The 27,772-nt window shown below is 37.5% G+C and overlaps 1 protein-coding gene across 1 annotated transcript in view; it reads right to left on the minus strand.

Moving 5' to 3' along the window:
• Positions 1–14,192: 14,192 nt before the first annotated feature.
• CA8 (carbonic anhydrase 8) overlaps positions 14,193–27,772 on the minus strand; it is an 86,360-nt gene continuing 72,780 nt past the window's right edge. Inside the window, exon 9 of the mRNA XM_038579375.1 lies at positions 14,193–16,217. The gene's annotated coding sequence lies outside the window, so the exon portion shown is untranslated. The remainder of the gene's footprint in view (positions 16,218–27,772) is intronic.

The raw sequence follows: 27,772 nt of genomic DNA on the forward strand, positions 1-27,772 counted from the left end.
TAGGGCTCTATATTTTCTCTGGTAGGTTTAAAGTAAAAGAAAAATAATAGCATTGCTCCTGTAATTGCAAAGGCTGAAGAAAATCCACTGAAGGACACATGGACACAACAAGCTAATCCTGGTAATTTTTTTTTTATCCTGTATTTACCACATAAACAGAATGACGCTGTTTTTTTATGTTTCACTTCTAAATGAGGAAAGAAGCATAACTTTATAACCTTCTAAGTAAAATAATTATGGAAGAGGAAGAGATATTAATGGTTTTTTAAAGATCCAATAAATCATATAAACTAGTCTTTCCAGGGAATGTTTGCAAGTTGCTAAAGATATGAAGAGACGAAGAAATGACTGAAATTAATTCTGAAGACAAATCCCCATCAAAATGAGAAATAGTGCACTAGCTTACATTAAATGAAAAATCACTCGTGTGGCATAAAGTAGATAGAATAAATCTATTTTTAAAGGAATACAAATATGCAAAGGAGCCCTGTTCAAAAACAAGCAGAAAAGAGAGTAGAAGATCGGATGTTGACCAGGTAAAGGATGGGCCTATGAGACCACCACAGTGAGTTTACCCATCCTTTGGGTTTGCTTTCATCTCCCTATCCAGTACCCCTCAGCTTGGCACCACTCGGTTCAAGCAACCTGCCCATGGACCAGCAGAGGAACGCCCAGCACCCACCTCCTCTGCTTTGTCTGGTGGATGCCCACCTAAAGTCTTTTTGGATTTGTCCTCTATAGCAGGGATAAGTCTGCTGGGTCTGGAGAAAATGGGGAACCTACGGGGTTACAGGATGCTGAGGAGGAGCCAAGGGGGCCGGGCCTGTGCATCCTCTTAGAGAACACTTTTAGAAAATAGAAACAAGGTCAGAAGCTGATAGAACAACCACATGTCCATTAGCTTTTATCAAGAAGACACGCCCATCCTGAGTGTACGACCCTGAACAACTGTGTTGCCAGCAAGGCAAAAAGAAGAAGGGTGATGTGGTTTTAGGATAATGTGAAAGGCCAGGAAGCTGCTGGGTGTTTTCCAGATGGCAAATATTTTTACCATGAAATCATGGATTCAGCAAGGATTGCAGGGAAGAGATGGGGGGCGGGGAGGAACACACACACACACACAGAGGTTATGCTTTACATTTCCGAAAAGATAAGTAAGTTAAATAAGTTTGTATTTAGTTGTTACTGAGGTTTGTTTGCATCTGGTAGTAAGTTCAGAATCTTTACCTCATTGGAGAATCTGTCAGGAATCAAAGTGTCTGGTACAAAACACGCTGTGGGAACCCATCAAAGAGGTTGAAATAGTCCTTATTTTTGAGGACACGCTGCCTGAGAGGAGCAGACATAGACCCAATACAATGTTTTGGAGGGCAATTTACAAGTAAGACATTGAAAGCACATGAGAGAGCTAGGTTCTATTTCTCGGAGTCTAAGGAGTAATGTAAAATGTTTGCATGACTCGCCCCACAAAGTCAGCTGAGGGGTAGCAGCTCACTTACATCTGGACTCATCCGCTTGTTAGATGAGTGACTCATAAGGACATAAGCTTGTACATGTGAGGAGGCAGCCTCAGACCTCAGCTCGCAGGCCAGGAGGTGGAGCAGGCACCTGTCCTACCTCATCTGCTTCTCCATCTTGCCTCTTGGCTCTGATCTGTCTTGGCCTGCCCCCATCTCTAGGGCAGAGGCCTGCCAGTCCCCAGTTTCCCCCATTCCAGACCACCACGAATAATGTGGGGTCTAATCTCCAGAAACATCAAGCCAGTATTCGAAATTCTTCTGGGCCTTGTTGCTGGCTCTGGATCATTTATCCTCCATTGTCTCCAGTGCCTATTATAGTGCACGCTACTTACGAGCTCATAATTAACTTGCATAATGAGTCCATTATCTCCAGTAGATAGATAAAGGTCAAATTTCATAATCTAGCTCTCAAAGTACTCAGTGTGATTCCTTCACCTGCCTTTTATTGTAAAATTTCTCCACATTCTTGAATATATTTAGATACAGCCAAAATGGCCCATCACCAACTCTGCACCCGGCCACCTGTTCCACCCTCCTCACCCCTCTCTTCCTGCTGGTCTACGTCCCTGGATGCCTTCCCACCTGCCTCTCTAACCTTCCTCTCCAGCTTTCAAGTCCTGTGCCACCTTCCCCATGAAGCAGTCCCTGCTCACCTCAGAATGTTCTTTTTTTCTTTTTTGAACATACTCTTTGCATCATCCATCTAGCTTTAGAAGATGCTCCGAATTATATTTAGATTTGTTTTGGGCAAGAATTGAATTTCCCTTAGCACAGCACTCTAATTGACACAAGTAAGAACTCAGTAAGTATTCATTGAATAAATAAATGATATACTTGCATGCTGTCACTCTCAGTGCCAAGGGAGAAATGTCAGATGTTACCAATCATGTTTAATTACAACAATAGAAGAGGAGAAAGAAACAGAAGGAGGAGCCTAACCACTGCACTTGATGTTGCCCACGTTTCCATGCCATCCACAACCATCTTGTCTATTCCCTTCCTACCGTGCAACAGCCCTTGCCTTTGTGCATAGAGATGCCAGCTCACCAAAACACAAAATCTGCATCAGGACATGCATTATATTAAAGATAACTATAGACTATATGATAAGCATTAAATTAATCATCATTAATTAATCATCACCTCTCTGACCCCAACAACATGTAAACCTTATTTTATTCTACCTTCAGCTTCAAAGTGAGTCTGGCCCTCATCCCAGGAGGCATCTCAGTGAGCAGTACCACTTACCCCAATCAGTTAGGGGCCCCTCTCTAGAAAGCTCTACATCTCCAAAAGAGATAATGCATCATCTAAATGCCTCCACAAAAAATAACTTCCTTTAGGAATAGTTTTCACAGTATTACACAAGGCATTTGTTAAATATTTCTGATGAGTGAAAGTTGAGAAGAATATAATAATGTACTGTTACATAAATTTCACCAGTCCTGACTACAGAGTGGGCATGGAAAAAAATGGAATATGTACCTCAAGAAAACTTAACCAATGGTGATATCATAAATTGGGGTTTTGTGGTACAAATTTATAAAGGAATACAATAAGGTAGTGTTCTAATAGAGTGGGATAATTAGAAATATGGAAGAATGGAATTAAAAGGACTACTGTTAACTCACACTTATATTCTGGATCACCTCCCACAAACTGACATCCTGTCCAAGAAGGGACTTGTCTATTGTGTAAGTGAATGAGACTTTTAGTCCCAGGGTGACCCTCAAGTCTCCTTGTCACTTAATTCTGTACTCAATGTGCTACTGCAAGAGCCCTGCCCATTTCCTAACTGTGCAATTCAATAATTCAGTAATTGCTGATTTTTTTTAGAACCTTGTCTAAAACTGAGTTAAAACAAAGCTATTAAAATTGTAATGTACTAGAACTAGATCAAATTCAGTAGCTTCAAGTTCACAGGTATCAAATGACCATCTATTTTTATCTGCTTCAGATTCTCTTGCTAGACTGTTTTCAGGCAGAAACTTAAGAAAGTTCTGTTCGCATTTTACATTTCCTTGGTGGATGAAGAGCAACTGAAAATCTACGTCTGTGCAGGTTTGTTCACTTTTTTGCACACACAAAGATGAAGCAAACAGTCCAAGCATTGCAGCTGTTTGCCTTTGGTGCTCTATCATTATGAAGAAGTCTGATTTATCAATGTAGATGGGCAATCGAGGAGTTTACTTTCATTCAGGTATTTGGCCCCAAGAGAGGCCTCGTTTATGTGGGCAATGAACAGACCACAGACAAGACAAATGTTGACTCACCACTGGAAGGAAAAGCAATGAGTGTTGATATTTAGTGAATACAGGAAGTTCTTCAAATAACTATTTCACTTACCTTCACAGAATTTTCAATTCTCTCATGTAAGTGGCTCTTGGATATTAAAATTCTACTTCCATTTGAGATAAGACAAGCTAAAAATTCTTAACCTAACCTTTACCTAGCACACACCAACCTGCGAATTAAGGGATTAAAAAAATCCCCATGCTACCCAGACTTCATGTTACTGCATAGGAAGTCTGGTGTGCTGTGATGGAATGTGGGAGATGATTCCAGTCATATTCCAAGCAGAAAGTCACTTTTTCCAACCAGACTGGTGCTAGGTATGATATCTATCACGACATAGTGGAGAAAGATATCAAGAGAGAAAGAAGCTGCCATAGAGGACACGAAGAGCAACTGTGAGATGGGAGGAGCAGAGAGCTGTGGCTTCTAGTGGCCACATTCATTAACAAGTCTGGGTAGCAGCCATCATCTCACAGAACATTATGGCGGGAAGACAGCCTTCAAAAGAATCTGCTGAAAAAGACTCAGAACTTAACAACCGCACTTTGAGCAACTACATAAGCAAAACTCTAAGAATTGTCAGTGCTGAGGAAAAAATTATAATGAGGGAAAAGGGAGTTGGCTTGGAAGAGAACAATCTGCAACACAAGGGCAAGATCCAGAGAGGATGATGTCTGTTCTTTTTGCTACCCAGCTTAAGGACTAATAACACTTCCTTCACGAGGAGGAACTGCAGATTTGCATCTGAGTCCTCAGTATCTTTCTTTATAGTTTGTTGTGTATAAATACTGAGTAGGACTTCCTTTACCAGCGTGGGCATCAAAACTCATCACATAACTCGTTTTGTAATGTGGCACTTTCATCTCCATATATCCTAAGTACCCCCTTGAGGAACGCTGTCCCAGCAGCCAGCATTTGCATTCCAAGAGAACCAGTCTGGACACTTCATGTTTCTCCCATAGCCTTCAGGGTCACTCACATTCCGCATTGTTATCCAAGGCTGTGGAGAGTGGAGGGGTCCTGAGAAGATTCCAGCCTCAGCCCCCAAAATACTGCAACCAGTCCTAACCTCCAACCCTTAGGCTTTAGCTTTCATCCAGTGTCCGCAGATCAGCCTGGTCCTCCCCATGTGCTGCATTGCTCTGCTGGGCCTCGGGGTGCCCTTCCCAAACAGTGAACTCCCATAGGTTTCGCTAACTTTCACACTCACTTGAGACACTTAGCTTCTTCCCTTCCCAGAAGGACCGTAACTCTATGGAAATAGTGTCAACTCTACCCCTAAGCTCTCCTTACAGAAAGGAGCCTCCCCCTTGTCACACTTCCCCTGTGCCCTTCTGCCAAGTGATGGATGCCTAGGTGTCTATGTTTGCATCTCTGAGAGGGGGTTCCTCAGCAACTCTAAAACACAAAGAAGCTACCCTTGGGAGACTGAATCTCTACCTAACTATACAAGAAGAAGGCATGGCCAGCTCTTTAAATTATGTGTCTGTGTCAACAGACAAGGACCAACCGACCAAATTACACTTTTTAAACATATTCACTCTTCATTCCAGAGTATGGCTTCCCTCCACAAATTATTTCATCATCTCCCTTCAAGTATTTTGATATTCAGGCACCTATTTGAGGTTGATCCTTCCTAAGGACTATAGCTACTTTTAGTGCCCAGGATGTGTGAAGGTGAAAAATGATGAGAGGAACCTCAGGAGATTTTGCCTTAGGAAGTAAGAGGTCCATGACTGTCTGTGCGGAAGCCCAGGTAGAGCCAGCCGCCATGAAACTGGTGATCCTTCCAAAAAGGCAGAAGTGAGTGATAAAGAAGAGAAGGAAGGGGACTGCATTGGGCAGTCCTGTTCCAGTGTCCCAGGGTTCTTGGCCACTGGTGGTAGAGTGCCTCTTTCATCCATGGACACACAGACCTGCCAACCATCACTAGGAGAGCAGAACCATAAGGATGGTCCATTCCAATCTCATGACAGAGTTAATATATATCATAACAAGACAAGACAATGAAAACACTAGTTTCTTTAGCCTTTATATTGTACTCAGTGTCATGAAAAGTTTTTATTTGCTAGTTTGTCACAGGAATATTAAAGGTTAGAGAAAACCCACCTCTTCGTGTTCTGACTGAGAAATGAAAACCTGGAACTGGTTATCAATCATCTTGGATATGAAATGGGATCTGGAGAGATCTATGTAGTCTTGGTATGCAGAGAGGCTGAACACAGAGGTGTATACTCTGCAAAGTCTCCAGAAAGACTGAAGAATGGATTGGCAAGCTGAGGTTGCCAGGCAGCCTTTGCACTTAATGCCTGTCATTCTACAAACACAAGGATTGTTCTGACCCATTCATCACTATATCCCTATCACCTAGCACAATGCCTGGAACTTGTAAAATGGCATAATAAACAGTTATTGGACAAGTAGATACATCTTTTATATACTATCAAAACAACTATAGTGTAAAAGGGATTCTCTAATGTCTTAGACATTCCTGTAAGTGATGCGTAAGAACACCAAACGCCCATTCATATATTCCCAGGAGCACCGAAGTCTTAAAAACGAACAATTTAAGATTTAAATCTTGAGACCCAAAGACAAAGAAACTGATACCCAATGAGATTAAGTACATTGCCCAAGGTCACACATCACTGGCAGGCTCAGACTCAGAATTCAAATCAAGGAGCCTGGCTTTCGTCTATGCCTTGAACCTCTTGAATGCCTGACCATCTGACCACACGATATGATGTGAGCACATAACTTGGAGTCATTCCAAAACCCTGCCCGGAGAATGGTGTTATGAATACCACCTTGAATTATCTAAGGTACTGACCCGTATCTACTACAGCCATTACTGTGGGTCTAGCTTCACTGAAATTCTTTGTTCTTCTTGTGAAGTCTTCACAGCTCCTCTCATTCATGTACCTGCCCCAGGTGTGTTATCTTGTGAAATGTCACTTTCTACTTGAAGGCCCTGTTTTCCCTCCCTTTGGCTATGCTGGGGCTTCCTTTCCACTCATCAGCTGGAAGACATGTGCCACAGCTTCCTATTCCTGACTTTCCCATCTCATAGAGTAATGGTGGGAAATAATGCTGTTGAGGCAAGTCTGTCTTGTTAAGAGTATCGTGCAACACATTGGAAATATTCTAAAGGAAATCAAAAATACAAAAAAAAAAATCTGCATTAGATGCAGAGGTCTGACCATAGGTACTTGACATATTTTTTTTTCTTTCTGGTCAAAAACAGGAAAGAAAGTTTCTCTTGGCTAAATCAAAGGATAGAATCAAGAAACTCCAGAAATCAATTATGTCATCCTCTCTAAACAGTTTTTAAAAGGTGATTTATAAAGAGAGAAAAAAAAAGTTTCTTCTGGCTTCAACACTGTCTGCCTACTTTGAACTAACTCCTATAATAGAGGGATTACAATGTAAGATACATTTAATACAAATGTATGAGAATATAAAAATACAGACCAATTGTCAATAACCCAGAAGAAAGAAAACTTCTCCAAAAATAGTACTGAAAATATGTATCATCCTGCCAAAGATGTATAAGTTAGCAACTATGTATCCTATAGTCTCAAGGAGGCTCTGAGAACAGAGGGACGCAAGACTGGAACCCAAGGGTCAGACCTGCAGTGAGAAATATAATAGGAGTAATCAATTTCATAAAATACTCTCAAATATGTGGTTTTGTTCAAGGACTAGTAGTAATAATGGTCCTAACCTATGTGTGATGTACCATTCCTGGAGCTAACTGCTCACCTGCTACTTGTCTCACACAAGACAGTACCACTTAGGACATTTTCTCACACTTCCATAAATGAGAAAATCACCTCCTTGGTGCTCTGAAGTATTAATTTCTCTTCCTGGGAAGACCAATCTACTCACAAGAAGAACTATAGTTACATTTCCTTTGCGGGGACTTAGAAAATAAAAACCTCTGGAATTATAGGTTTCTTTGACCTGGTCTCTGCTTTTTCCAGACTGCCTTACATTTCTGGTTATGGGTGAAGGCTGAGCTTGGTCATCTTGACTATTGAGCCTAAGACCAGAGGCCACAAAGCCATCATAAAACCCTTCAGTAGACTTGCATATGAATTATTTTAAGTGCTTCAAATGTATTTATTGAATATTTGTAACTATTTCATATGAAAATAATTTCTAAGTATGAATAGAAAAAAGCAGAAGAAATCACGTATATTATAGGAGTTTTTTTGTACTAAGACCATTTCATTCAAATGAGATTCATTCAAAAAAGTATTCATAAGGAAATTTATTTAATATGACTAAAATTTGAAGGGATCAATTTTCATCTCTGTCTTGTGCTACAATAATACTGTAGTTCTCCTTTATGCCATAAAGAAGCATCTTTATGTTATAAAAGATAACATGTTTTTCATGCAATGTATAGACTTTAATCTGCATTTTAAGAAAATCCCTTTGGGCCAGATTCTAATACAATTTCACAGGAAAATTCCTATTGAGGCTGACTGAATTCCAATATAATTTGAAAGCAATTAAAGTTTATCAAAGGAATTATGCAGTAGAGTTATTCTGGAAATGAATCAGGCCCAAAGGCAGTAAAACAAGCATATTAGGTCTTTGGAGTAGCTGAGAAATTTCTTAAGTTCTATTCACTTACTAAAACTATAGTGTTCCAGTGGAAGGAGGGAGGACAAAGGCTTATAAGGCAGTTTTATACAGATTCATTTAGTTTCAGAAACTGAAAAGTTTCTTAAAACTCGATAATGTCATTTCCAAATGGGCATTCCTGTACAACATGAAGTAGAAAACTTCTAGTATGCTTTAATAAAACACAATCTAAGCCTGATACAACACAAAATTTCCAATTAAAATCCTTTATTCTGCGTTGTTTTTATCTTTCTCAAAAATGTCTGAAGGGTCATGTTTCACCACCTCACTACCTCAGTGAGTGCCAGTTAAGACTTTCACACACAAGTAACACCGGAAACAACTCTAAACAAAGGAAGGGAACATAGAAAAGAAGGAAAGAATGTTTCCGAGTGCATATCCTTAGGGGTCGCATTACATCATTGGTGTACAATACCTCATCTTTTCATAACGTTCTATATACTATTAATTAAATTTAATTAATTATAGGCTGCTTTTTATCATAGAAGTATTTGCTATATTAGTTATGTTCTAAAAGAAGAATAGATTCTAAGGAAAATGAGATTTATCAGGAATCTATGCACATCCACCCTAGGATTAAGTTTGTAGAGTTAAAACTTGAAAATCATCAGCACATGCTAGTTACCTGCTTTTAATTAGTCGGATAAATGGAGAAAGAAAATCTCAGAGTAATTAACTCAATAAGTTAATGACCAATATTATGTCCATCATTTCATTTTAAGAAATTTTACCAAAAACCACAAGTCGACCCTCAATCACAATGATGATATTTGACACAAAATTCTGAAAAATATGCTCCCTCAAGTGAAAATTCCAAAAGGGAACTGATAGCCAGACATTTCAAGCAATACACTATCTTAAGTGAGAGAAAATTATATACAGAATGACAACATGAGGAGCTCCACAGACCTGCTCTCCAGCAAAACAACCATAACTGATAGAATTGGGGGGAAAAAAAGAAAAGAAAAAAAAAGAGAAAGAAATTAAAAGTCTCAAAAATTTTCTAAGGACATACAGCAAAAAAAGAAGCATTTAATCAAGAAAATCTACATCTCAGTAAGAACAGTAAGAATATTTGGAATTTGAGCCATAAACCCATTCCTTCCCTTCCCTTACACCAGGCTTAGCATGATTAAATTTCCACTCATGGTGGAGATGAGCAGGAAGATGGGGCTCCCTCTCAATTCCCAATCAAGGAACACCAAAAAAGTTGCAGAGGCTAAGCCCTTGAAGACTCCAGCCAAGGGCTCACAGGCCCCTTTCTTCTACAGCCCCCACTAACAGAGCAGAGGTTCTACGCCAAGTAGAGCAAAGTGAGAATCCTGCAGCCTTTGTCATCTTTGTCCCAGCTCACACATACACTGGCAGTTCCATTCTGGGAGAGGCAAGCCACAAAGATCAGAGGCTACTGCCCCTACCCAGAGCCCTATTTGCAAAGCAGGAGTGTCACTCCAGAAGCAAGCCACTGACCCACCCACAGCTCAAGAGCTGAAACTTAAAGATTTTGCCTAGGGCAAGAGGCAGTTGGTAAGAGCAAAGAGCACCAAAACTTTCTCTCAAAGAACTAACTTGATTAGTAACAGAGTCTGGGGAAGTTCAAGCCTAAAGCTGTCTAGAAAACAATGGAGATTCTGATGGCAAGTAATTAAGAGGAGACTATTAATTGTATGAGGATTACAAGTTCAATCACTAGCTAGTTTATCAGAGAGAACCATGGAAAGTGACAGCCAAGAACCCTCCTAGGATGGGAACAAATCTCAAAGCTGACTCAAAACCATTCCAAATTTAATTGAACCAGATGTAAAGAAACTTATATCCCAGGGCATTGTCAAAAACAATGAAGTCAACTAGGAATTAGTGGACCTAACAGCTAGGTGTGTTTGTGAGGCAAAGAGCTTACTGGAGAGATCAAGGAAAGAGACCACCAGAGAGAGTCCTGTTACATCACTGTCATCCCAGGATCACTGTACATATGCCCAGAGTTGCGGTTCTCTGAGGAGCCACATCATAGGCTTCACAGTGCATGGAGTAATAGATGTGATAAAAAAAAAAAAATAGTCCAGTCAAGTCATTAAACAAATAAACAAAGCAAACAACAAAAACAAACAGGGGATGGAATGGATGGAAAGGGGAGAAAGTGAACATAGGATCAGAGAAATATGGGACACTATCAAGTGCACTAACATTTATAGAATGGGAGTATTAGAGAAAGAGAAGGGAGAGACACAGAAAAAAAAATTAAAGAAGCAATGAACAAAAACATCCAAATGTGATTAAATACTAATCTACATACCTAAGAAGCACAACAAACTCTAAGTAAGATAAACACAGACAGATCTACACTCAGACACATCATAGTAAGAATAATACGTAGGGGTACATGGTTGGGATCCTGGGGTCCGGAGATCAAGTCCCGCATTGGGTTCCCCACAGGGAGTCTGCTTCTCCCTCTGCCTATGTCTCTGCCTCTCTCTGTGTGTCTCACGAAGAAAGAAAGAAAAAAAAAAGAATAAAGAAAGAAAAGAAGAAAGAAGAAAGAAAGAAGAAAGAAAGAAAGAAAAAAAGAAAGAAAGAAAGAATGAAAGAAAGAAAGAAAGAAAGAAGAAAGAAGGAAGGAAGAGAAAGAAGAAAGAAAGAAGAAAGAAAAAGGAAAGAAAGAAAGAAAGAAAGAAAGAGAAAGAAAGAAAGAAAGAAAGAAAGAAAGAAAGAAAAAAAGAAAGAAAAAAAGAAAGAAAGATAGATGGGTAGGAGGAGAGGGCAGGTAACAGGAAAGGCAAAAAAAAGAATAATTTGACAGTAGCAACATAAAAATGACTTTTCATATAGAAGGGAACCCCATTAAATTTAATGGCTGACATCTCATGAGAAACAATGGAAACAGTGGAGGCCAAAAGGCAGAGATATCATATTCAAAGTTCTAAAGGAAAAAAAAATTGTCAATCAAGAATCTTATTTACAGCAAACTATATTTTACACAAAGGTAAAATAAATACATTCCTACATAAGCAAAAAGAATTTGTTGCTAGTAGGCTTGCCTTACATAAAATTCTTCAGTGTGAAACACAGTGACCCCAGACAGTAATATGAATCCACACCAAAAACCAAAGACCACTGGTAAAAGTAATTAGGTAACTATAAAAGACAGTGTAAGTGCATATTTCTTGTGTCTCTTATTTGAAAAGCAATTGTATAAAACCGTATTACATTTGACAATAACATAGCTGAAGACAAAGTAAGAAAATGACACATGGGGTCCCTGGGTGGCTCAGGGATTGAGCGTCTGCCTTTGGCTCAGATCATGATCCTGGGGTCCTGGGATCAAGTCCCATATCAGGCTTTCTGCGTGGAGCCTGCTTCTCCTTCTGCCTGTATCTCTGCCTCTCTCTGTGTGACTCTCATGAATAAATAAAAATTAAAAAAAAAAGAAAGAAAATGACACAGATGGAAATATGAACGCACAAGGCCAAATTAAAAGAACCAGAAATGATAAATAAGAAAGCTAATATAAGAAATTGTATGAATAAGAAATTCTACTTGTCCTTCCTTTGCCTAACTGCTTTAATAGACAATTCTATAAAATGATGATCATAACAATGTGTTGTTCGGCTTGTAGCATATATGTATGTAATATATAAAACAATAGTAGCACAAAAGGAAAGGAGAGAGAATAGAGAAATATAGAGGTGATATTTCTGACCTCACTGTAATCAAGTTAGTATAAATCTAAAGCAGATTCTGATGAATTACATGTATATGGTAAGCTCTATGGGGTGCCTCAGTGGCTCAGTTGGTTAAGTATGAGACTCTTGACTTTGGCTCAGTTTGTGATCACAGGGTCGTAGGATTGAGTTCTGCTTCAGGCTCTGAGTTCAGCATGTAGTCTGCTTGGGATTCTTACCTCCCTCTTCTTCTGCCCCTCCCTCTGCTCACACTCTTTAACAAACAAACAAACAAGCAAACCTTAAAAATATGTATATGGTAAGCTCTAGAGGAAGCACTAAGAAAATAAAATCCAAAGAAAGTAAAAGAAAAAAAAATCATTAAGGCAATTGAAATAGTACAATGGAAAATATTCACTTAATGCAAAAAAAAAAAAAAAAAAGAAAGAAAAGAGAAAAAAGACCATTAAGGAGGGCTAGAACAACAACACAGACATGAGACCTACAGGAAACAAAAAGTAAAATGGCATGGTGGGCACATATCTAACTATATCAACAATAACACTAAACGTAAATGGGTTAAACAATCCAATCAAATATCAGAGCTTGTTAGGCTGCGTGAAAAAAACAAGATCCAACTTTAAATGTCTACAGGAGACACACTTTAAATTCAAAAATACAAATAGACTGAAAGTATGAGAATGGAAAATACAAATCATGCAAATAGCAACCATAAGAAAACTGCAATGGCTATACTAATATCTTACAAGGTACTTTTTAAAGGAAAAAAAATGTTTTTAGAGATAAAGAAGAACATTTTATAATAATAAAAGGATAAGTCCTTCAGAAAGATATAAAAATTACAAACATGTATGCACCTAACAACAGAGTCCAAAATGCCTAAAGAAAAAGTTGACAAATGAAAGGAGAAGTAGATAATTCAATAATAATAGCTGGAGCCATCAATATCCTATTTTCAATAATAGAAATAGGAAGATCAACAAAATATAATACTTGAACATCACACACCAACTAGACTTGACAGACATCTATAGAACACACCAACAGCAGTATATTACACATTCTTGCCAAGTGCACATAGAACACATTCCAGGATAAACCATATGCTAGCCCATAAGACAAGCCTCAACAGATTTAAAAGAATTGAAAACATGCAGAGTAAGTTCTCTGACCACAATGGAGAGAAATTACAGATCAATAACAGCAATTTGGGAATTCATAAATATATGAGAATTAACCAACACAAACCTAAATAATCATTAAATCAAGAAATCACAAGGCAAATTAGGAAATACTTTGAGATAAAAGAAAGCAAAAACATAGCTAACAAAACTTATAAGATGCAACAGAAAGCAATGCTTAAAGAAAATTTTACAACTGTAACTGGCTTTATTAAAAAAAAAATCTCCAACCAATAACTTAATTTTCTACCTTAACATACTAGAAAAATCACAAACCAAACCCAAAGCAAGCAGGAAGGAAATTAAAGATTAAAGAAGAACTTATTGAAATAGAGAATAGAAACACAGTAGAGACAACCAAGAAAATCAAACGCTGGTCAGTCTTTGAAAGGATTGAAATTATTGGCAAGCCTTTCACTCAAATGACCAACAAGTGGAAAAAAAAGTCTCAAATCCTCTTTTTTTTTTTTTTTTTTTTTTTAAGATCAAATCATCTAAATTGACAAACCTTCTGAGGACAGTATTACTTTACACAGCATCAGGTACATTAATTACCATGAATTAGAGGCGCTTTTAGATGTGTAAGCTATGTGGAAAAGCACTTCAGTTTGTTGCTTTTTTTCCTGTTAGGTAAACAATTCCACCCTAAATTACATTTCAAGATTCGTGAAATGTGTCATTTATCCCTAGTTAACTCTTTCCCCCAACACAGACACACACACACACACACACACACACACACACACACTTTGGCCTCGGGAGGCTCCCTCCTCAATTTCAGGACCCATGACATACCTTTCACTATTCTTTCGCATGACACCATCAAAACAGAATAGATTGGAGACCAGTTATTTGCACTTGTGTTGATTTACAAATTACGCTTTCAGATTTATTCCTACATAAGCATCACTCTCACCAGCATTCATATTCTGAGCCTGAGGTACGTGTTTCCTAGATTAAAGCTTAGTAAATCTCCACACACACAACCTCACCAATAGACGCCACAAGCTGGATCAAGTAGTTCATTTCAGTCTTTTGACTCAAAAAATACATGGTAAATAAAATTGATTGCTTCAATTAAAAGACAATGGAAGGGAGAATATGGGCAACTAGGTATCTCCCTAACGGTCACTTTGAGTTGTTATGTTTATTCTGTGTTTTTCAGGGACAGCTGGTTGGAGACTCTAAGAAGCACCAGAAATCAAGTCCAAGAAGATCCCTTGGATGCTCAGTACCAACTGTATCAGAGCAGAGGCGGGGGTGCATACTGCTTTCAAGGACCGAATACAGGCTCTCCCAAAAGAATGCCAGGGCATCTTTTGACTGGCTTCTCATCCACAAGAAAATTAAATCTTCAGAGGTCATCTTTGGAGGTCAGCTACAACTGAGGCTAAAGCTACAACCCATGTTTGCATGTGTGTGGCATGCTTTAGTTTGGGAGATAGAAGTTTTTAAATATGCTTCAGTTTTTGCAACCATGCTTTGCCATTTCTTCATTTTTGTATACAAGAAACTATGGAAAGGATGAATCCAGGGCTTCTCTCCGCTTCTCAGGGGCTCTGCCCAATGCTGCCCTCGTGATCCAGGGCTAAGGGCAGACCCCAAACCTTTGCAAGCCCCTGCTTTTCCTCACTCTGCTACCATGCCAGTCCTTTCTCTCCCTGCTCAAGGCTCTACCAGGATCTTCCTTTGCTGCTATTTTCAGGGATACTTGGTGTCCTTTTTATTTGTGTTTAATGCTTTCATTATTACAGCCTCTACCCAACACATGTAAAATCTCACAACACATACTTATTGTACCTGTGTTATCTCTAACTTAAAACATTTTGCATCACAAAATCCCTCCAAATTAGGACTACGAAGTCTTTAGTTTTAGAACAATAAGTATAACAACAAATAACATTTATTAAGTACTTGCTTTGTGCCACTCTACTGCTTTACATAAATTATCTCATTCTGTCACATCTAACTGCTTCTAAGCATATGCTTACATTTGCCAGTAGCACTTAAAATTAATTAAACTAAAGATATTGTTATCTTAGAAAGCAAGGTCTCAATATACTAAAGTAAACTCCATAGAATAAAATATTTTAAGGTCTTACAAAATGTACAGCACTAAATTATTATAGGTTACTATTCAATTTATGTTACTATCATGGAAAATAAAGCATTTCTGGTATGTTGTACCCACATATTTTTTTTTCCAATTTTTATGCCTTTCTCAAACTCCTAGAAACCAGAGCTTCTAATATGTCAAATAAATACAATTAGATTCATACATTCAGTTTGATCCTTTGAGAAATATATAAAGTGATTTTGTTCTTGCATTAACTCCCAAATTCTTTTGCATAATAACCAGCCTGACATTAATTGTGGTATGAGGGCTGAAAAACAACATGAGATACGATTTTTACTAATCTTTCACATTCCATTTTCAAGTCATATGCTGTTCCTGATCAAAACTCTTATTTATTATCAAGAATTACATTATTCTCCAAATGAGTGAATTTTTCTCTTGGAGACAGGAAATGAAGGATCGCTAACACTGGGAATGTATTTTTCCTGTCTCAGTATTAATACATGATATATATTCATATTAATAACAACTCTGAAAACCAGTTTCTTTTCTTCTACACATAAGCAATAAACAGTATGTGCAAAATCTGAATCCTAGCAGTAGTGGTGTGGATATAGAATATTGGGTTTCCTTTGAATGTACAGCCATTTCTAATATTTCATTAGAGCAAGTGTACAGGCAACTGTCACAGATGTCCATCAAAGCTGGATTAGATGAAGACAAACAATGCAGGCTTTGAGGATAAACTGAAGCTGCAGCTCAAAAGTTTCCGTTTCTCATCGAAGGGCACTGTGGAATCATTGTCTTCCTCCTTGAGGCAAAGAGAATGAATCAATTATGTTACTGACATCCCTTCATAGCCAACTGAAAAGGCTTTCTTGCAGTCCAACAAGAGACAGTGAAAACCAAAGATTTCATAAGACAATGTGGAAATTTCAAAAATATCTTCACACTCAAGTTTGTAATCTCTGCGTTTTTTCCATAAACTCTGCCATCATTTTATTTCTGTGGCAGAAGCTACTAGGGCAAAATTTCACAGAACTGAGTGTTTTCAACTGAAGGCAATGCTTAAGCTGAACAAAAAATGTATGGAACATGTTTAAGGATAAAATTAAGTTTTAAATTATTGTCATTAATTTCATGTGTATTAATCACAGATGGTAACTGCTTGCACACAGACTTCTTCTTGCCCCCCCCCCAAATAACTTTGCAGTCCTACTAAATACATGGATAAATAATAAATACAAAATAATACATGAAACAATGAGCTTTTTTGAGATAGTGCATTTCCCATTTAGGAAAACAAAATCTGCTAAGATTTTAGTTCAAGAACATCTATTCATGTTGCCAACGATGGGAGTGGCAAATCCAACTTTCATACAGTTGCTGCATGGGAACTGTCCAATCCTTTGGACAATAAATACCTATTAAAATTCAGATGCATATATTCTCTGACCTGAAATTATATTCCTAGAAGCTTATCATACAGATAGAACCATCCATCATACAAAGATTTTATATGTAAGGATATTCACTGAAGCAATTAAATGACTTTTCCTGAATAAAGAGGGACATAACAGAGTACTTGAAAAATGGCCACATGTGGTGTGTGTGTGGATATATTTCACATACACATACATGTGTCTGCCCATGTATGCATGTGTACATATAGATACAGGCAACTTCTGGAACAATTTATTAGAAAGTATTTGTAATGCTGGGGTATATTTTTCCAAACTACATTTCAAAGATAGTTGAGTCATAATCAAATCTTTACAATCTCAGAACTTTAACGGTAAAAATAGGACTTTGTGTGTATATTTGACAATTACAACCAAGCAAATTGTAACTCAAGGTGACTCACATGAAACTGATGACCAAAATTGTGAGGCCACAGCATTTTGAAGCTAAAATAAACCTAAAGGTCATGATGTAAGCATTTTCTGCAAAAGAAAAATAACCTGGAGTCCCCCATTTTGTAAATGTGTTCTGCATAACTAAAAATCAGTTGGAAAAAAATGAAAGTATGTTAAAAAATCTGTGGAAACCGTGGTCAAATACAGTAATATATGGTTCTTCCATACAAGACCATCTCCGAGTCTTGACATGCTTATGTGCACTGTAAATCTCCAAGAGGAGACTAATAAATCTATGAATCCCCAACTCTGTTGACAATCAGCTCTTGACTTAACAGACACCTTAATGGCTATCTTATTGGCTCTGCAGAACACATTTGGAAAAGGCTAGTCTACAGGCACATATATTCCCAGTTTATGAAAGTAATGAAATTTCATTTTAAGAGTATATGAAATCATTCTAAAAATTTAACTACCGTGGTTCCAAACATCAATTAAACAAAAGATAGTTAATATGCAGTCTCCCTAATCATACAAATGCAAGTCTTAGCCCAATGCATTTTAACACTGTACATCCAAAATGCAACAGATGCACATGCTCATTGGTGTCTCATTCATTCTGAGGTTCTAAGGGTCTGATGTAAATGGTTCTCAACAGGTGCCAAGTGAATTCTAATCTATCAGAGTGTGGACTCTCCTGGTGAATTTAGTACTCACTCTGCTAAAATCTCCCTTAAGAAGAAAGTAAAGATAATAATGTCCCATGCTTACTGGACTTTTTCTCCTCTATAAGGCACTGTGAGGATGATCTTTCTATTAGCTCCCCCCAAAAATGGATGTTTGACCTTGTTCACTGCAGAGACTGAGTTACTTGGGGAAATATTTCAATCAATCACAACCTGGAATATGGATTTGGAATCAGAGAAATGGATGTTCAAATCCCAGCTGCCACAAACTTTCTGTCAGATTTTAGGTAACCTACTTGCCCCTTCTGAGCTTCAGATGATAGCTGAACCAGATACAATCTTCATAGGGTTCATATAGAGATTGTAGTGAGACAACAAATAAAACATGACAACAGTGAGTCCCAGGCACATAACTGAGCTACTAATGAGGATTTCAGCTGATTTACAACATTTTACTAGCTGAAAATTGAACTACACCATGGCCTATTATTTTCCATAGCATGTGTTCAAAATTTACTTTTCAGAATTTCAGAGAAAGTTTTTATGGGATGAAATTATATTTGATCTCATTTGCACTCTGTTCCCAAAGTCCAAAGCAGTATCTGACCATAGCAAACATTGCAAAAAATGTGTGTGTATGCACTTGCATGTAAATACATTAAAAAATATAACAAAAGGACAGTGGCAACTTTATTATATAATTTTATTTAATTTTTAAAATCCGTATCAAAATTACACATTCATATAATAGGTTAAAGAGCTCTAAAAGGTTTCTTATGAAAACTAGCAGGCCCCTGTCTCTTATGCCACCTATTTCCTCAACTCTTTTAAATGATCATTTTATTAACACCATAGAGCTAAATAATGTGATTCAATTTTTAGGATTGTTGACTTTCCCTATGGAGAATGAGGAGGAGTCCCTTCTTCCTTCTGTCAGACACCCTACACACATACACACACCACCTACATGCATATAAACCCTTCCTTCATTCTAACTTTCCAATATGGTTATATAGAATTTTGGCTGGATCAGTTTCTATTATTTCTATTATTGTGATAATGTAAATATTATTCAGAGATGAATTGTGTGTACTAATGTATCATTTTTTCTCTGTACTTTTTTTTTCTCTGGAGTGAATAATTATCTTGGGTTTTTTCCACTATAGTTTTCTATGTATTCAATCCAAAACTACTTCCCAACCATCTGACTCTCAAGACATTAAAGGCATATCATGCAGTCTATAAATTTCATCTTTCTGGAGGAAGTTCTAGAACCTTCTCATTGCTCACATCTGGACTCACAACCTCTATTCCTACAACTCTACTTCTCAGTCATTTCAGGCATCTCCTTTGCTGGATCTCAGTTTCTTGAATCCTCCACCCGTTCTCTCTACTTTGGTGAGGTATATTTTCTAGTACTCCCTAGGAAATAATTTTCAATGACCTTGATTTTAGAAATGACTACTTGAAGTTTGGGTAAAAAACTCTAGGTGAGGTATAATTTTCCCTCAGAATTCATGTTTGACATTCAGCTTCCAGTGTTGATGTTTATTTAGAAGTTCAAATTCCAGGTTCTTTGATTTTGATTTTTTTTTTTCTCCCTGTAATTCCTCCCTCAGTGTCTAGAAATTTCACAGTGACACCGGGTGTATTTTGATTAACCGTGCTGGAAATTCAACAGGTCTTTTCAAACTGTAAATGTATGTCCATGAGTCCTGAGAAAATGTTTACATGATTTTGTTGCTGCTACCTCTCCTCCATTGTCTCTGTTCTCTATACTGAGTTTTCCTATTATTCAGATAATGGACCTCTGGACTGCTTCTTTAATTTTCTTAATCTCTGTTTTTGTTTTTTTTTTTTTTTTTTGCTCTACTTTGAGATTTAAGTTCTGCCTTCTGATCCTACCATAAAAGTTTTCATTTTTGCTATCATGTTTTCGATTTCCAAAAGCTTTTTAGAATATTCCTTTTCTTCATAACATCCAATTCTCATTTCATGGTTGCTGTTTCTTCCTTTACCTCTCTAAAGATATTAATGATCACTTTTTTTAATGTTTTTCTTTTCCTAAATATTTATTTCTTATATCTTGTCTTCTTCAGTTTGTTTTGGGCTCTTACATGTTATCCACCTTCTTCAAATGTCCTTAACTGACTGTACCTAAGAATGGGAATGACCACATCAGTATCCTTGGGTAAATACCCAGTAGTGCAATTGCTTAGGAGGGCACTTGATGGGATTAGCACTGGGTGTTATACTATATGCTGGAAAATTGAATTTAAATTTTAAAAAGTAATAAAAAAAAAGAATGGGAATGGCCGCTATTAAAGCAACAACAAACAAAACCAGAGTGGAGGCTCTAAGCACAGAGCAGGCACTTATTCATCTGTCCTGCCTTCACCATAGAATGCACCAGCTGGGCCATTTCATTAAAGAAGTCCCTGGAGTTGCTCAGATTCTCCAGAAAGACCCTTCCATGCCCCTGTCTAAAGAGTAGAGGCCTTTCTGCCAGGGTCCTGAAGGCCAAGTGGGGGAGGAGAGAACATAAGATATAAGGATGTTATTTAATTACCTTATTTTTCAGTGAGGTATCTTGATATTCCATTGCTCCTATGTCCCCTAATAGGGAGACTCTCTCCTCATCAGCTTTTAGCCACTACATATGATTTCAGCCTCCTCTCATTCCAACTTCTAGAGATTATCCATTGCCACCAATTCCTGAGACTTTGACTTTGTCACGTAAACAGGCTTATTCCTCACATCTGCTAAATCTGTTACCTCACAACCATCTGCTTCCAGCTTCCAAAATGTTTTTGCTACTGTCTCTTTTGTTTCTTCTCTCCTTGTAAGTCTGTGCACTTAAAAAAAAAAACTTTCCTGTTATTTCAATGCAATTTGTGGTAGAAACAAAATTAATTGCCCATGTTCAATGGATTATCATTATTTGATACAAAAGTTCCTTTTTATACATTTGTGGACTTTCTCAAGCTTCTACCATAAACTGCATTACTTGATAATCAGAATATAAACTTAATCAGAAAAGAAATAAGACTTGCAATATACCAAGGTAATCAGGCTGACTCACTCCCCTTTGGGACTTCCTCCAAATACCCATTTATGTGTGTGTGTGTGTGTGTGTGTGTGTATACACAATAAGAAAGCTTAACTCTAAAAAAGAATGTTCTATTATACAATAATCACTGTTAATAATGAGAACCTGAAGTATGGCCATGTCCTACGCAGTCCTCTAAATCATCTGCTATTTCATTATAATTGTAACAGATGCTATCTTTCACATGTGACTTTTTCTGAACCTTAAATTACTTTCTGTGAAGAGACCCTTGGGAATGGGAATGAGTGCAAATCAAATCACTACTGGGAGAATTTCCTGAAAAGCTATCAAAAATAAACAAACATTTAAAATTAAAAGAAATGATAACAAATAATAAAATAATAAAAAGATACGTATGCACACATGCTCTACTTCTCAGAGGCCACAGCAGGTCCCAGGGCTGACCTAAGTTCTAGTGAGTCTGGCTCAGCTCACTGACAACCCATTAAAGTTTCCCTCTCTAACTAAGATAACTCAGGATAAAATGTCCAAAATAAGAATCTTGTAAGAGGTGATCTCTGGGTGGCTCAGTGGTTGAGCATCTGCCTTTAGCTGAGGGTGTGATCCCAGAGTCCTGGGATCGAGTCCTGCATCAGGCTCCCTACAGGGAGCCTGCTTCTCCCTCTGCCTGCGTCTCTGCCTCTCTCTCTCTCTCTCATGAATAAATAAATAAAATATTTAAAAAAAGAATCCTGTAAGAAATAGGGATATGGGGGTTCCTGGGTGGCTTAGTTGGTTGGGTGTCTGCCTTCAACTCCGGTCATGATCCCAGATCCTGGGATCCAGCCCTGCATCAGTCTCCCTGTTCAGTGGGTAGCCTGCTGCTCCTTCTTCTTCTGCTTCCCCTCCCTTGTGCTCTCCTTCCCTCTCTCAAATAATAAATAAATAAATAAATAAATAAATAAATCTTTAAAAAAAAAAGAAAGAAAGAAAGAAAGAGAAAGAAAGAAAGAAAAAAGAAAGAAAGAAAGAAAGAAAGAAAGAAAGAAGAAAGAAAGAAAGAAAGAAAGAAAGAAAGAAAGAAAAAGAAAGAAAGAAGGAAGGAAGGAAGGAAGGAAGGAAGGAAGGAAGGAAGGAAGGAAGGAAGGAAGGAAGGAAGGAAGAAAGAAAGAAAGAAACAGGGACATGTCAGACATGAGGATTCTCTTTCAGAATGGTCTCTTTGTCCTGTACATTAGAGGAACACCTTCTTGGGAAAGTTTTCACATGCTGCTTTAATTTGGAGTTAGCCATGTACCTGATTTACTCCCAACTCTAGGCTGGGAGAGTCTGTGTCTGATTATGTTTATATTTTCACACAGCCCCTAGAATAACACCATACACAGAACAGAAGGTTAAAAATAAATGTCCTTCTATGACAAGAAAGGGTGCATGGCCACCTTTTCTTCCCCCCCCCAACATACCCATTGATAACAACATCAGGTCATGAGGAAGGAAAGTAAAGGGAGAAAAGATGAAGAGAAAGGAAGAGGTCAGGAATGTCCAATGCATCTGAAGATTCAAAGAAAAGAGAGTGAGGAAAATGCCACTGTATTTGGAAAGAGAAGTCAAAGCATATCAGAAATAAGAAAAGGGTGCCAGATTCTTCGACATTATTCTGAAATTACTCTATGGTGCAATAAGTACTGAAATTAGAAAGGAGAAGATTGTCATTATTTACATATGTGATCATGGTCTGCTTAGGAAATTCAAAATAATCAGCTAAAATGTTACTGGAAACTATGTGAAAGGTTAGATAAGAAAGCCAAGGACAAGGGCAGCCTGGGTGGCTCAGCGGTTTGGCGCCACCTTCAGCCCAGGGTGTGATCCTGGAGACCTGGGATCGAGTCCCACGTCGGGCTCCCCTCGTGGAGCCTGCTTCTCCCTCTGCCTGTGTCTCTGCCTCTCTCTCTCTCTCTCTCTCTCTCTCATAATAAATAAATAAATAAATAAATAAATAAAGTCTTTAAAAAAAAAAGCCAAAGACAAACCTAAGCAATTATTTGATCAATGAAGGAATATTAACCCATAGAAAAATATAATGGAAAATAGCACTAGTCAATATTGATAATGACAGTAGTAGCAATAATAATAGTAAAAAAAAAGAAAAAATAATAATAGTAATAGTTCACATTTGTTGAACGCTAACCCTCTGCTAAGCACATGCTGCCCATCTACCTTATTTCATTTCACCTGCACATTTCTAGGAGGTATTACTCTTAGTATCTTTACTTCATAGATGAGGACACTGAGGCTGATAGAGTATCATAAATTTGCCCAAGTCGTGGAACAGGTGGCGCTGCTGTGCTCCCCACCCAAGGCTGATTCTAGAGCCCAAATGCACATCCCGTAGTAAGTCTAGTGATAAGAGAGAGCCATCCAATGAAAGAAGAACATAAAAATTTTAATAAATACTGACCTATGCATTGGTCCGTGATAGAAATATTCAATACTAAATACTGAATACTATATATTCAATGCAATCCAAATGAAATATTCTGGCAGGGTTTTTTTCTTTTCTTGAACTCTCTTTTTTGCACCCCCTCTTTCTTTTACTCTTTATTTCCATCCTTTTGATAGAATGATCCTCCAGTTTATCTGGAAGAATTAATTGTGTGCATAGCGAGAAAAATTCTGCTGAAGGGACTAGTAAGGGATATTGACCCACCAAATGCTGAAACATACACTAATGTCACCAACACTGTGGGTCATGAATAGGTGGACCCATGGAACAGGAAAGGGACTTCAGGAATAGAACCAAGTAGTCAAGGGATTTAATGCTGCAACATATTTTTTTCCTTTTAGTCAGACGGGTATGGATGAAAAATGTGAAAAGAGGTTATGTTGGTGAAGGTGAGGAGAACTATGGTTAGTGGAAGCATAAATGGACATAACTCCTGTGAAGAGCAATTTGCATATATACATATACATACTATATACTATATATATATACACACACACACGTACACTATAATTGAAACTCTCTGACGCAGTAATCTCATTACTAAGAATTTTAAGGAAATAGATTCATAAATCAACCACAGTAGCATTGATGATATCAAATACTGTAAGTAACCTAAATGTATAATAATAGAGGAACAGCTCAGTAAAATTTTGGTACATTCTTAAAGGTAACTTATTTAAAAGGTAATCATTTATAAGTATGGCATAGATCTACTCAATGGCATAAAAAGATACATTAGTAAGCAGATACAAAAACAGCCTGGGGCACCTGCCTGGCTCAATTGGTAGGGCATGCAACTCTTGATCTCAGGGTTGTGAGTTCAAACCCCGCACTGGATGTAGGCCTACTTAGGAACAACAACAACGATGACGATGACCAGATTCTCCAGGCTGCCTGCCTGGCTCAGTCGATAGAACATGTGACTCTTGATCTCAGGGTTCTAAGTTCAAGCCCCATGCTGGGTATAGAGATTACATAAAAATAAAATAAAATCTCTAAGAAAAAATAAAAGAAAAAGAAAAATAGCCTTAGTTCCTTATGGGAACTTTATATGTCTACATATCCATAGGAGATAAATGTATAAAGAGAGACCGAAAAGACAAAAAAAAAAAAAAGACTAAGTCTTCACTGAATACTTACAATGTAGACCAAAAACATGTTAAGCACATTATATCCTCTCATTTTACCTTCACAATCACACTATGAGGTACTTATGGACATCTTTTAATTGATGAAAAAAAATAACTTAGAGAAATTAGTAACTTTTCCAAGATCACACACTAATTTGGTGGAGTCAAAATGGAACCTGAAACATCCCCACTATGCAATGGGGCCTCCACATGCACCCCAGAGCTCGTGACAGCTGTCACTGACAGGAGGGTTTGAGAAATCGCTGCTGCTTCTTTATTTTGTTCTATATTGTTTGAAGTTTCTGTCATGAACGTGTATCATTAAGAAACATGGGAACAATGAACAGAAAAAGAAAGAAATCAAAGGTGAGTCTTGCCACAGCAATTTCAAGAGGTAGATGGAGATGAACACATTTCAAGAAATTGAGGAAGAAAAAGATGAGGAGGAGGTAGAAAGTATATGAGTGATTTAAAAAAAAATGGCAGAAAGACCTTCTATAAAATATTTAATCAGTGGTGCAAGCATACATACAGATATACATAAAGGGACCAAAAAAAACCTGCATTTTTTTTCTCTTGTCCTGCTTTTATTCTTACTAAGCCCTATACTTCCCCCTGCCCACTACACAGTTAATGTATGCTACCCTTGCAGAGGTCAAGGAGTTAGGGATTTCTTTGGAGTCTTCCAGCACAATAGATAACATCTTAGGAGTGACCAAGCAGGGTCATCATGAACGTTTTCCAAGACCACTGATTCACCAAGAGCCCTGGTTCCAGGGCATTCAGGACTAAAGGGGGACACCTGAACACTCATCTTTGTTCCTGGATGCCGGGGAAGACATGTGCACTGGACCACAATCCCCAGTAAAAACCCCAGGCCCCAAGCAAAGATGAGATTCACTCTCCTCTCTTCTCCTTTTCCAGTTTCCCAGATACTCCGTGTGAATCTGCACTTAATCTTTCTCCAATATACTCTGCTCTCACTTCTTCTTGGCTCGAGTTTGATTTCTATCCTGCGCTAAGCCAAAAACTAGGTTGGCTGGTCCTGCAGGAGCCACTCTGGGTCCTCAGGGATCCAGCCAGCCTCCATCATTAGCATAACCCTTATTATCATAACCCTGTATTTAGCAATATGTTGCCAAATATGAAAACATATGTGTCCTTTCTTCCCAGAAATCTCATTTCCAGGAAATTATCTGAAAAAGATAAGGAGGCAAATATATACAAGGACTACATGACTTTCTGCCCTTTGTTATTTGAAATGTGGTTGTAGTGACAAGAGCTCCGGGTTTGCAGTGAAACCTACCTGGGTCTGAATCCCTGCTCTGCACTTTACTATGACCTTGAGTATGTTACTCAACTTCTCTCAGCCTCAGTTTATCTCTAACATGTCAATCAAAACACAGGCCTCACAGGATCCTTGTGGGGATTAAATGACATAAAATACAGCATCGTGTCCAAACTATAACAAAGCACTCACTCTTTTTCTTCCCACTACTCACTATTATGTGTAACTTAGAATGAATACATAAACTTTAATCAGAACTCTAAGATAAATCATACAGCTTGGTAATTTCTACATTATTCTGCATCAGAGTATCATAAAATATTAAACTTAGCTTTTAAGGTTGTTCAGTAGTAAACCTATGTTATGATACTTTGACACTTTCTCAATCTCAATTAGCAGTAAACCAATTAACAAAACTTTTATACACTACAGTGAGTCACATTTTTCTTTCTTCTTCTCTAATCCCTGGTGTGTTGTAAGGGTGATTGAGTATCTAATTACTTCTTAATTGAATGCACATATTATACATTTTTCACTAGTTCAAGCTTAATGCTTTTAGTCTAGAAATCAAAGTCAATGAAATTAAGTTGAATTGGGATTTGGGCAACTATTATAATGAGAGAAGGTTTGTATTATGTCTAATTATAAGTAAATGTGGATTTTAGCATTATTTCCTATGGAAATATTTCAGGTACAGGAATGTGCCATAACTGACTAATTTAGATGATTAATAACATTGTTATTCTTATTTACAATCTTTTATTCCTCATTACAGTGATTTTATTGTTGGAACCCACTAAATATAATCATTCTTTAAAGAAAAGATACCATTAGAGAATCATTAGTTGTACCAAAATCAGAATGAACATTCACATCTGTAAAAAACGAGATGAGTTTCTCTGCAGCATAAAAGTTATAGGAATTCTCACACGCTGCCAAAAGAAGAGAAATACAAATCTTGGAATATAATTAGTTACATTAACAAAAAAATACTTATTTATGGCAAGCCATAAAAATTTTAGTATCAAAATGGCATTCCAAATTCAGTTAATACGTTATAGAGAGACTATTTCATAAGGAGTTTTTTTTCCCTTTTTGCATTATACAGAAGTAAAAAAAAAATCTGAAGTAGATATTCTCCAACAACAAAGGTTTGCTTGCTTCTTTATATAGATGAGGAGACCAACTATCTGAAATAACTGAGTTGAAGACTTCTTCCGGCAGTTGACTGACTGGATTAAGCAATTTATTAAGGTTCAGTTCAACTCCGTGTTTCCAAGATGTCCTAAAAAGATTTTCTGTAGACAAGCCCTAAAGACCTTTAGGAGTGTCTAACCACTGAAAGTACAAAAATGCAGAAATTTTGAAGGGGGTTAAAGAAACATTGTAATAGAAAATGGACTTATACAAAACCAATGTGGTTTTCTTGTTTTAACAACTAATTTATTTTGAGAATGTGTTACCAACCTAGTGGCAAATTTCTTGACTGGAGAAACTTCCCCATCACCTAAGAAAGACATCAGGTTCTGCCCAAGGTACTGGGTATTATCTAGATTATTTAGCTTTATATGTTACCAAAACAAGTTTTAACCGTACTGTTTGTCCAATTAAAACTGAAATAGCCAAAAAAAAAATAAGGCAAACTTAGACACACACACACACACACACACATCCAAGACCTTGCAGTTAAATGAATAACTTTTTATGGCAAATTTTTACTAGAAATATTTTAAAATATGTTGTTTCTCACATTTTTTAAAAAAGATTTTATTTATTTATTCATGAGAGACAGAGAGACAGAGAGGCAGAGACATAGGCAGAGGAAGAATCATGCTCCCTATGGGGAGCCTGATG

The sequence above is a fragment of the Canis lupus genome, chromosome 29 (genome assembly GCF_011100685.1).
Source record: "Canis lupus familiaris isolate Mischka breed German Shepherd chromosome 29, alternate assembly UU_Cfam_GSD_1.0, whole genome shotgun sequence".
Lineage (NCBI taxonomy): Eukaryota > Metazoa > Chordata > Mammalia > Carnivora > Canidae > Canis > Canis lupus.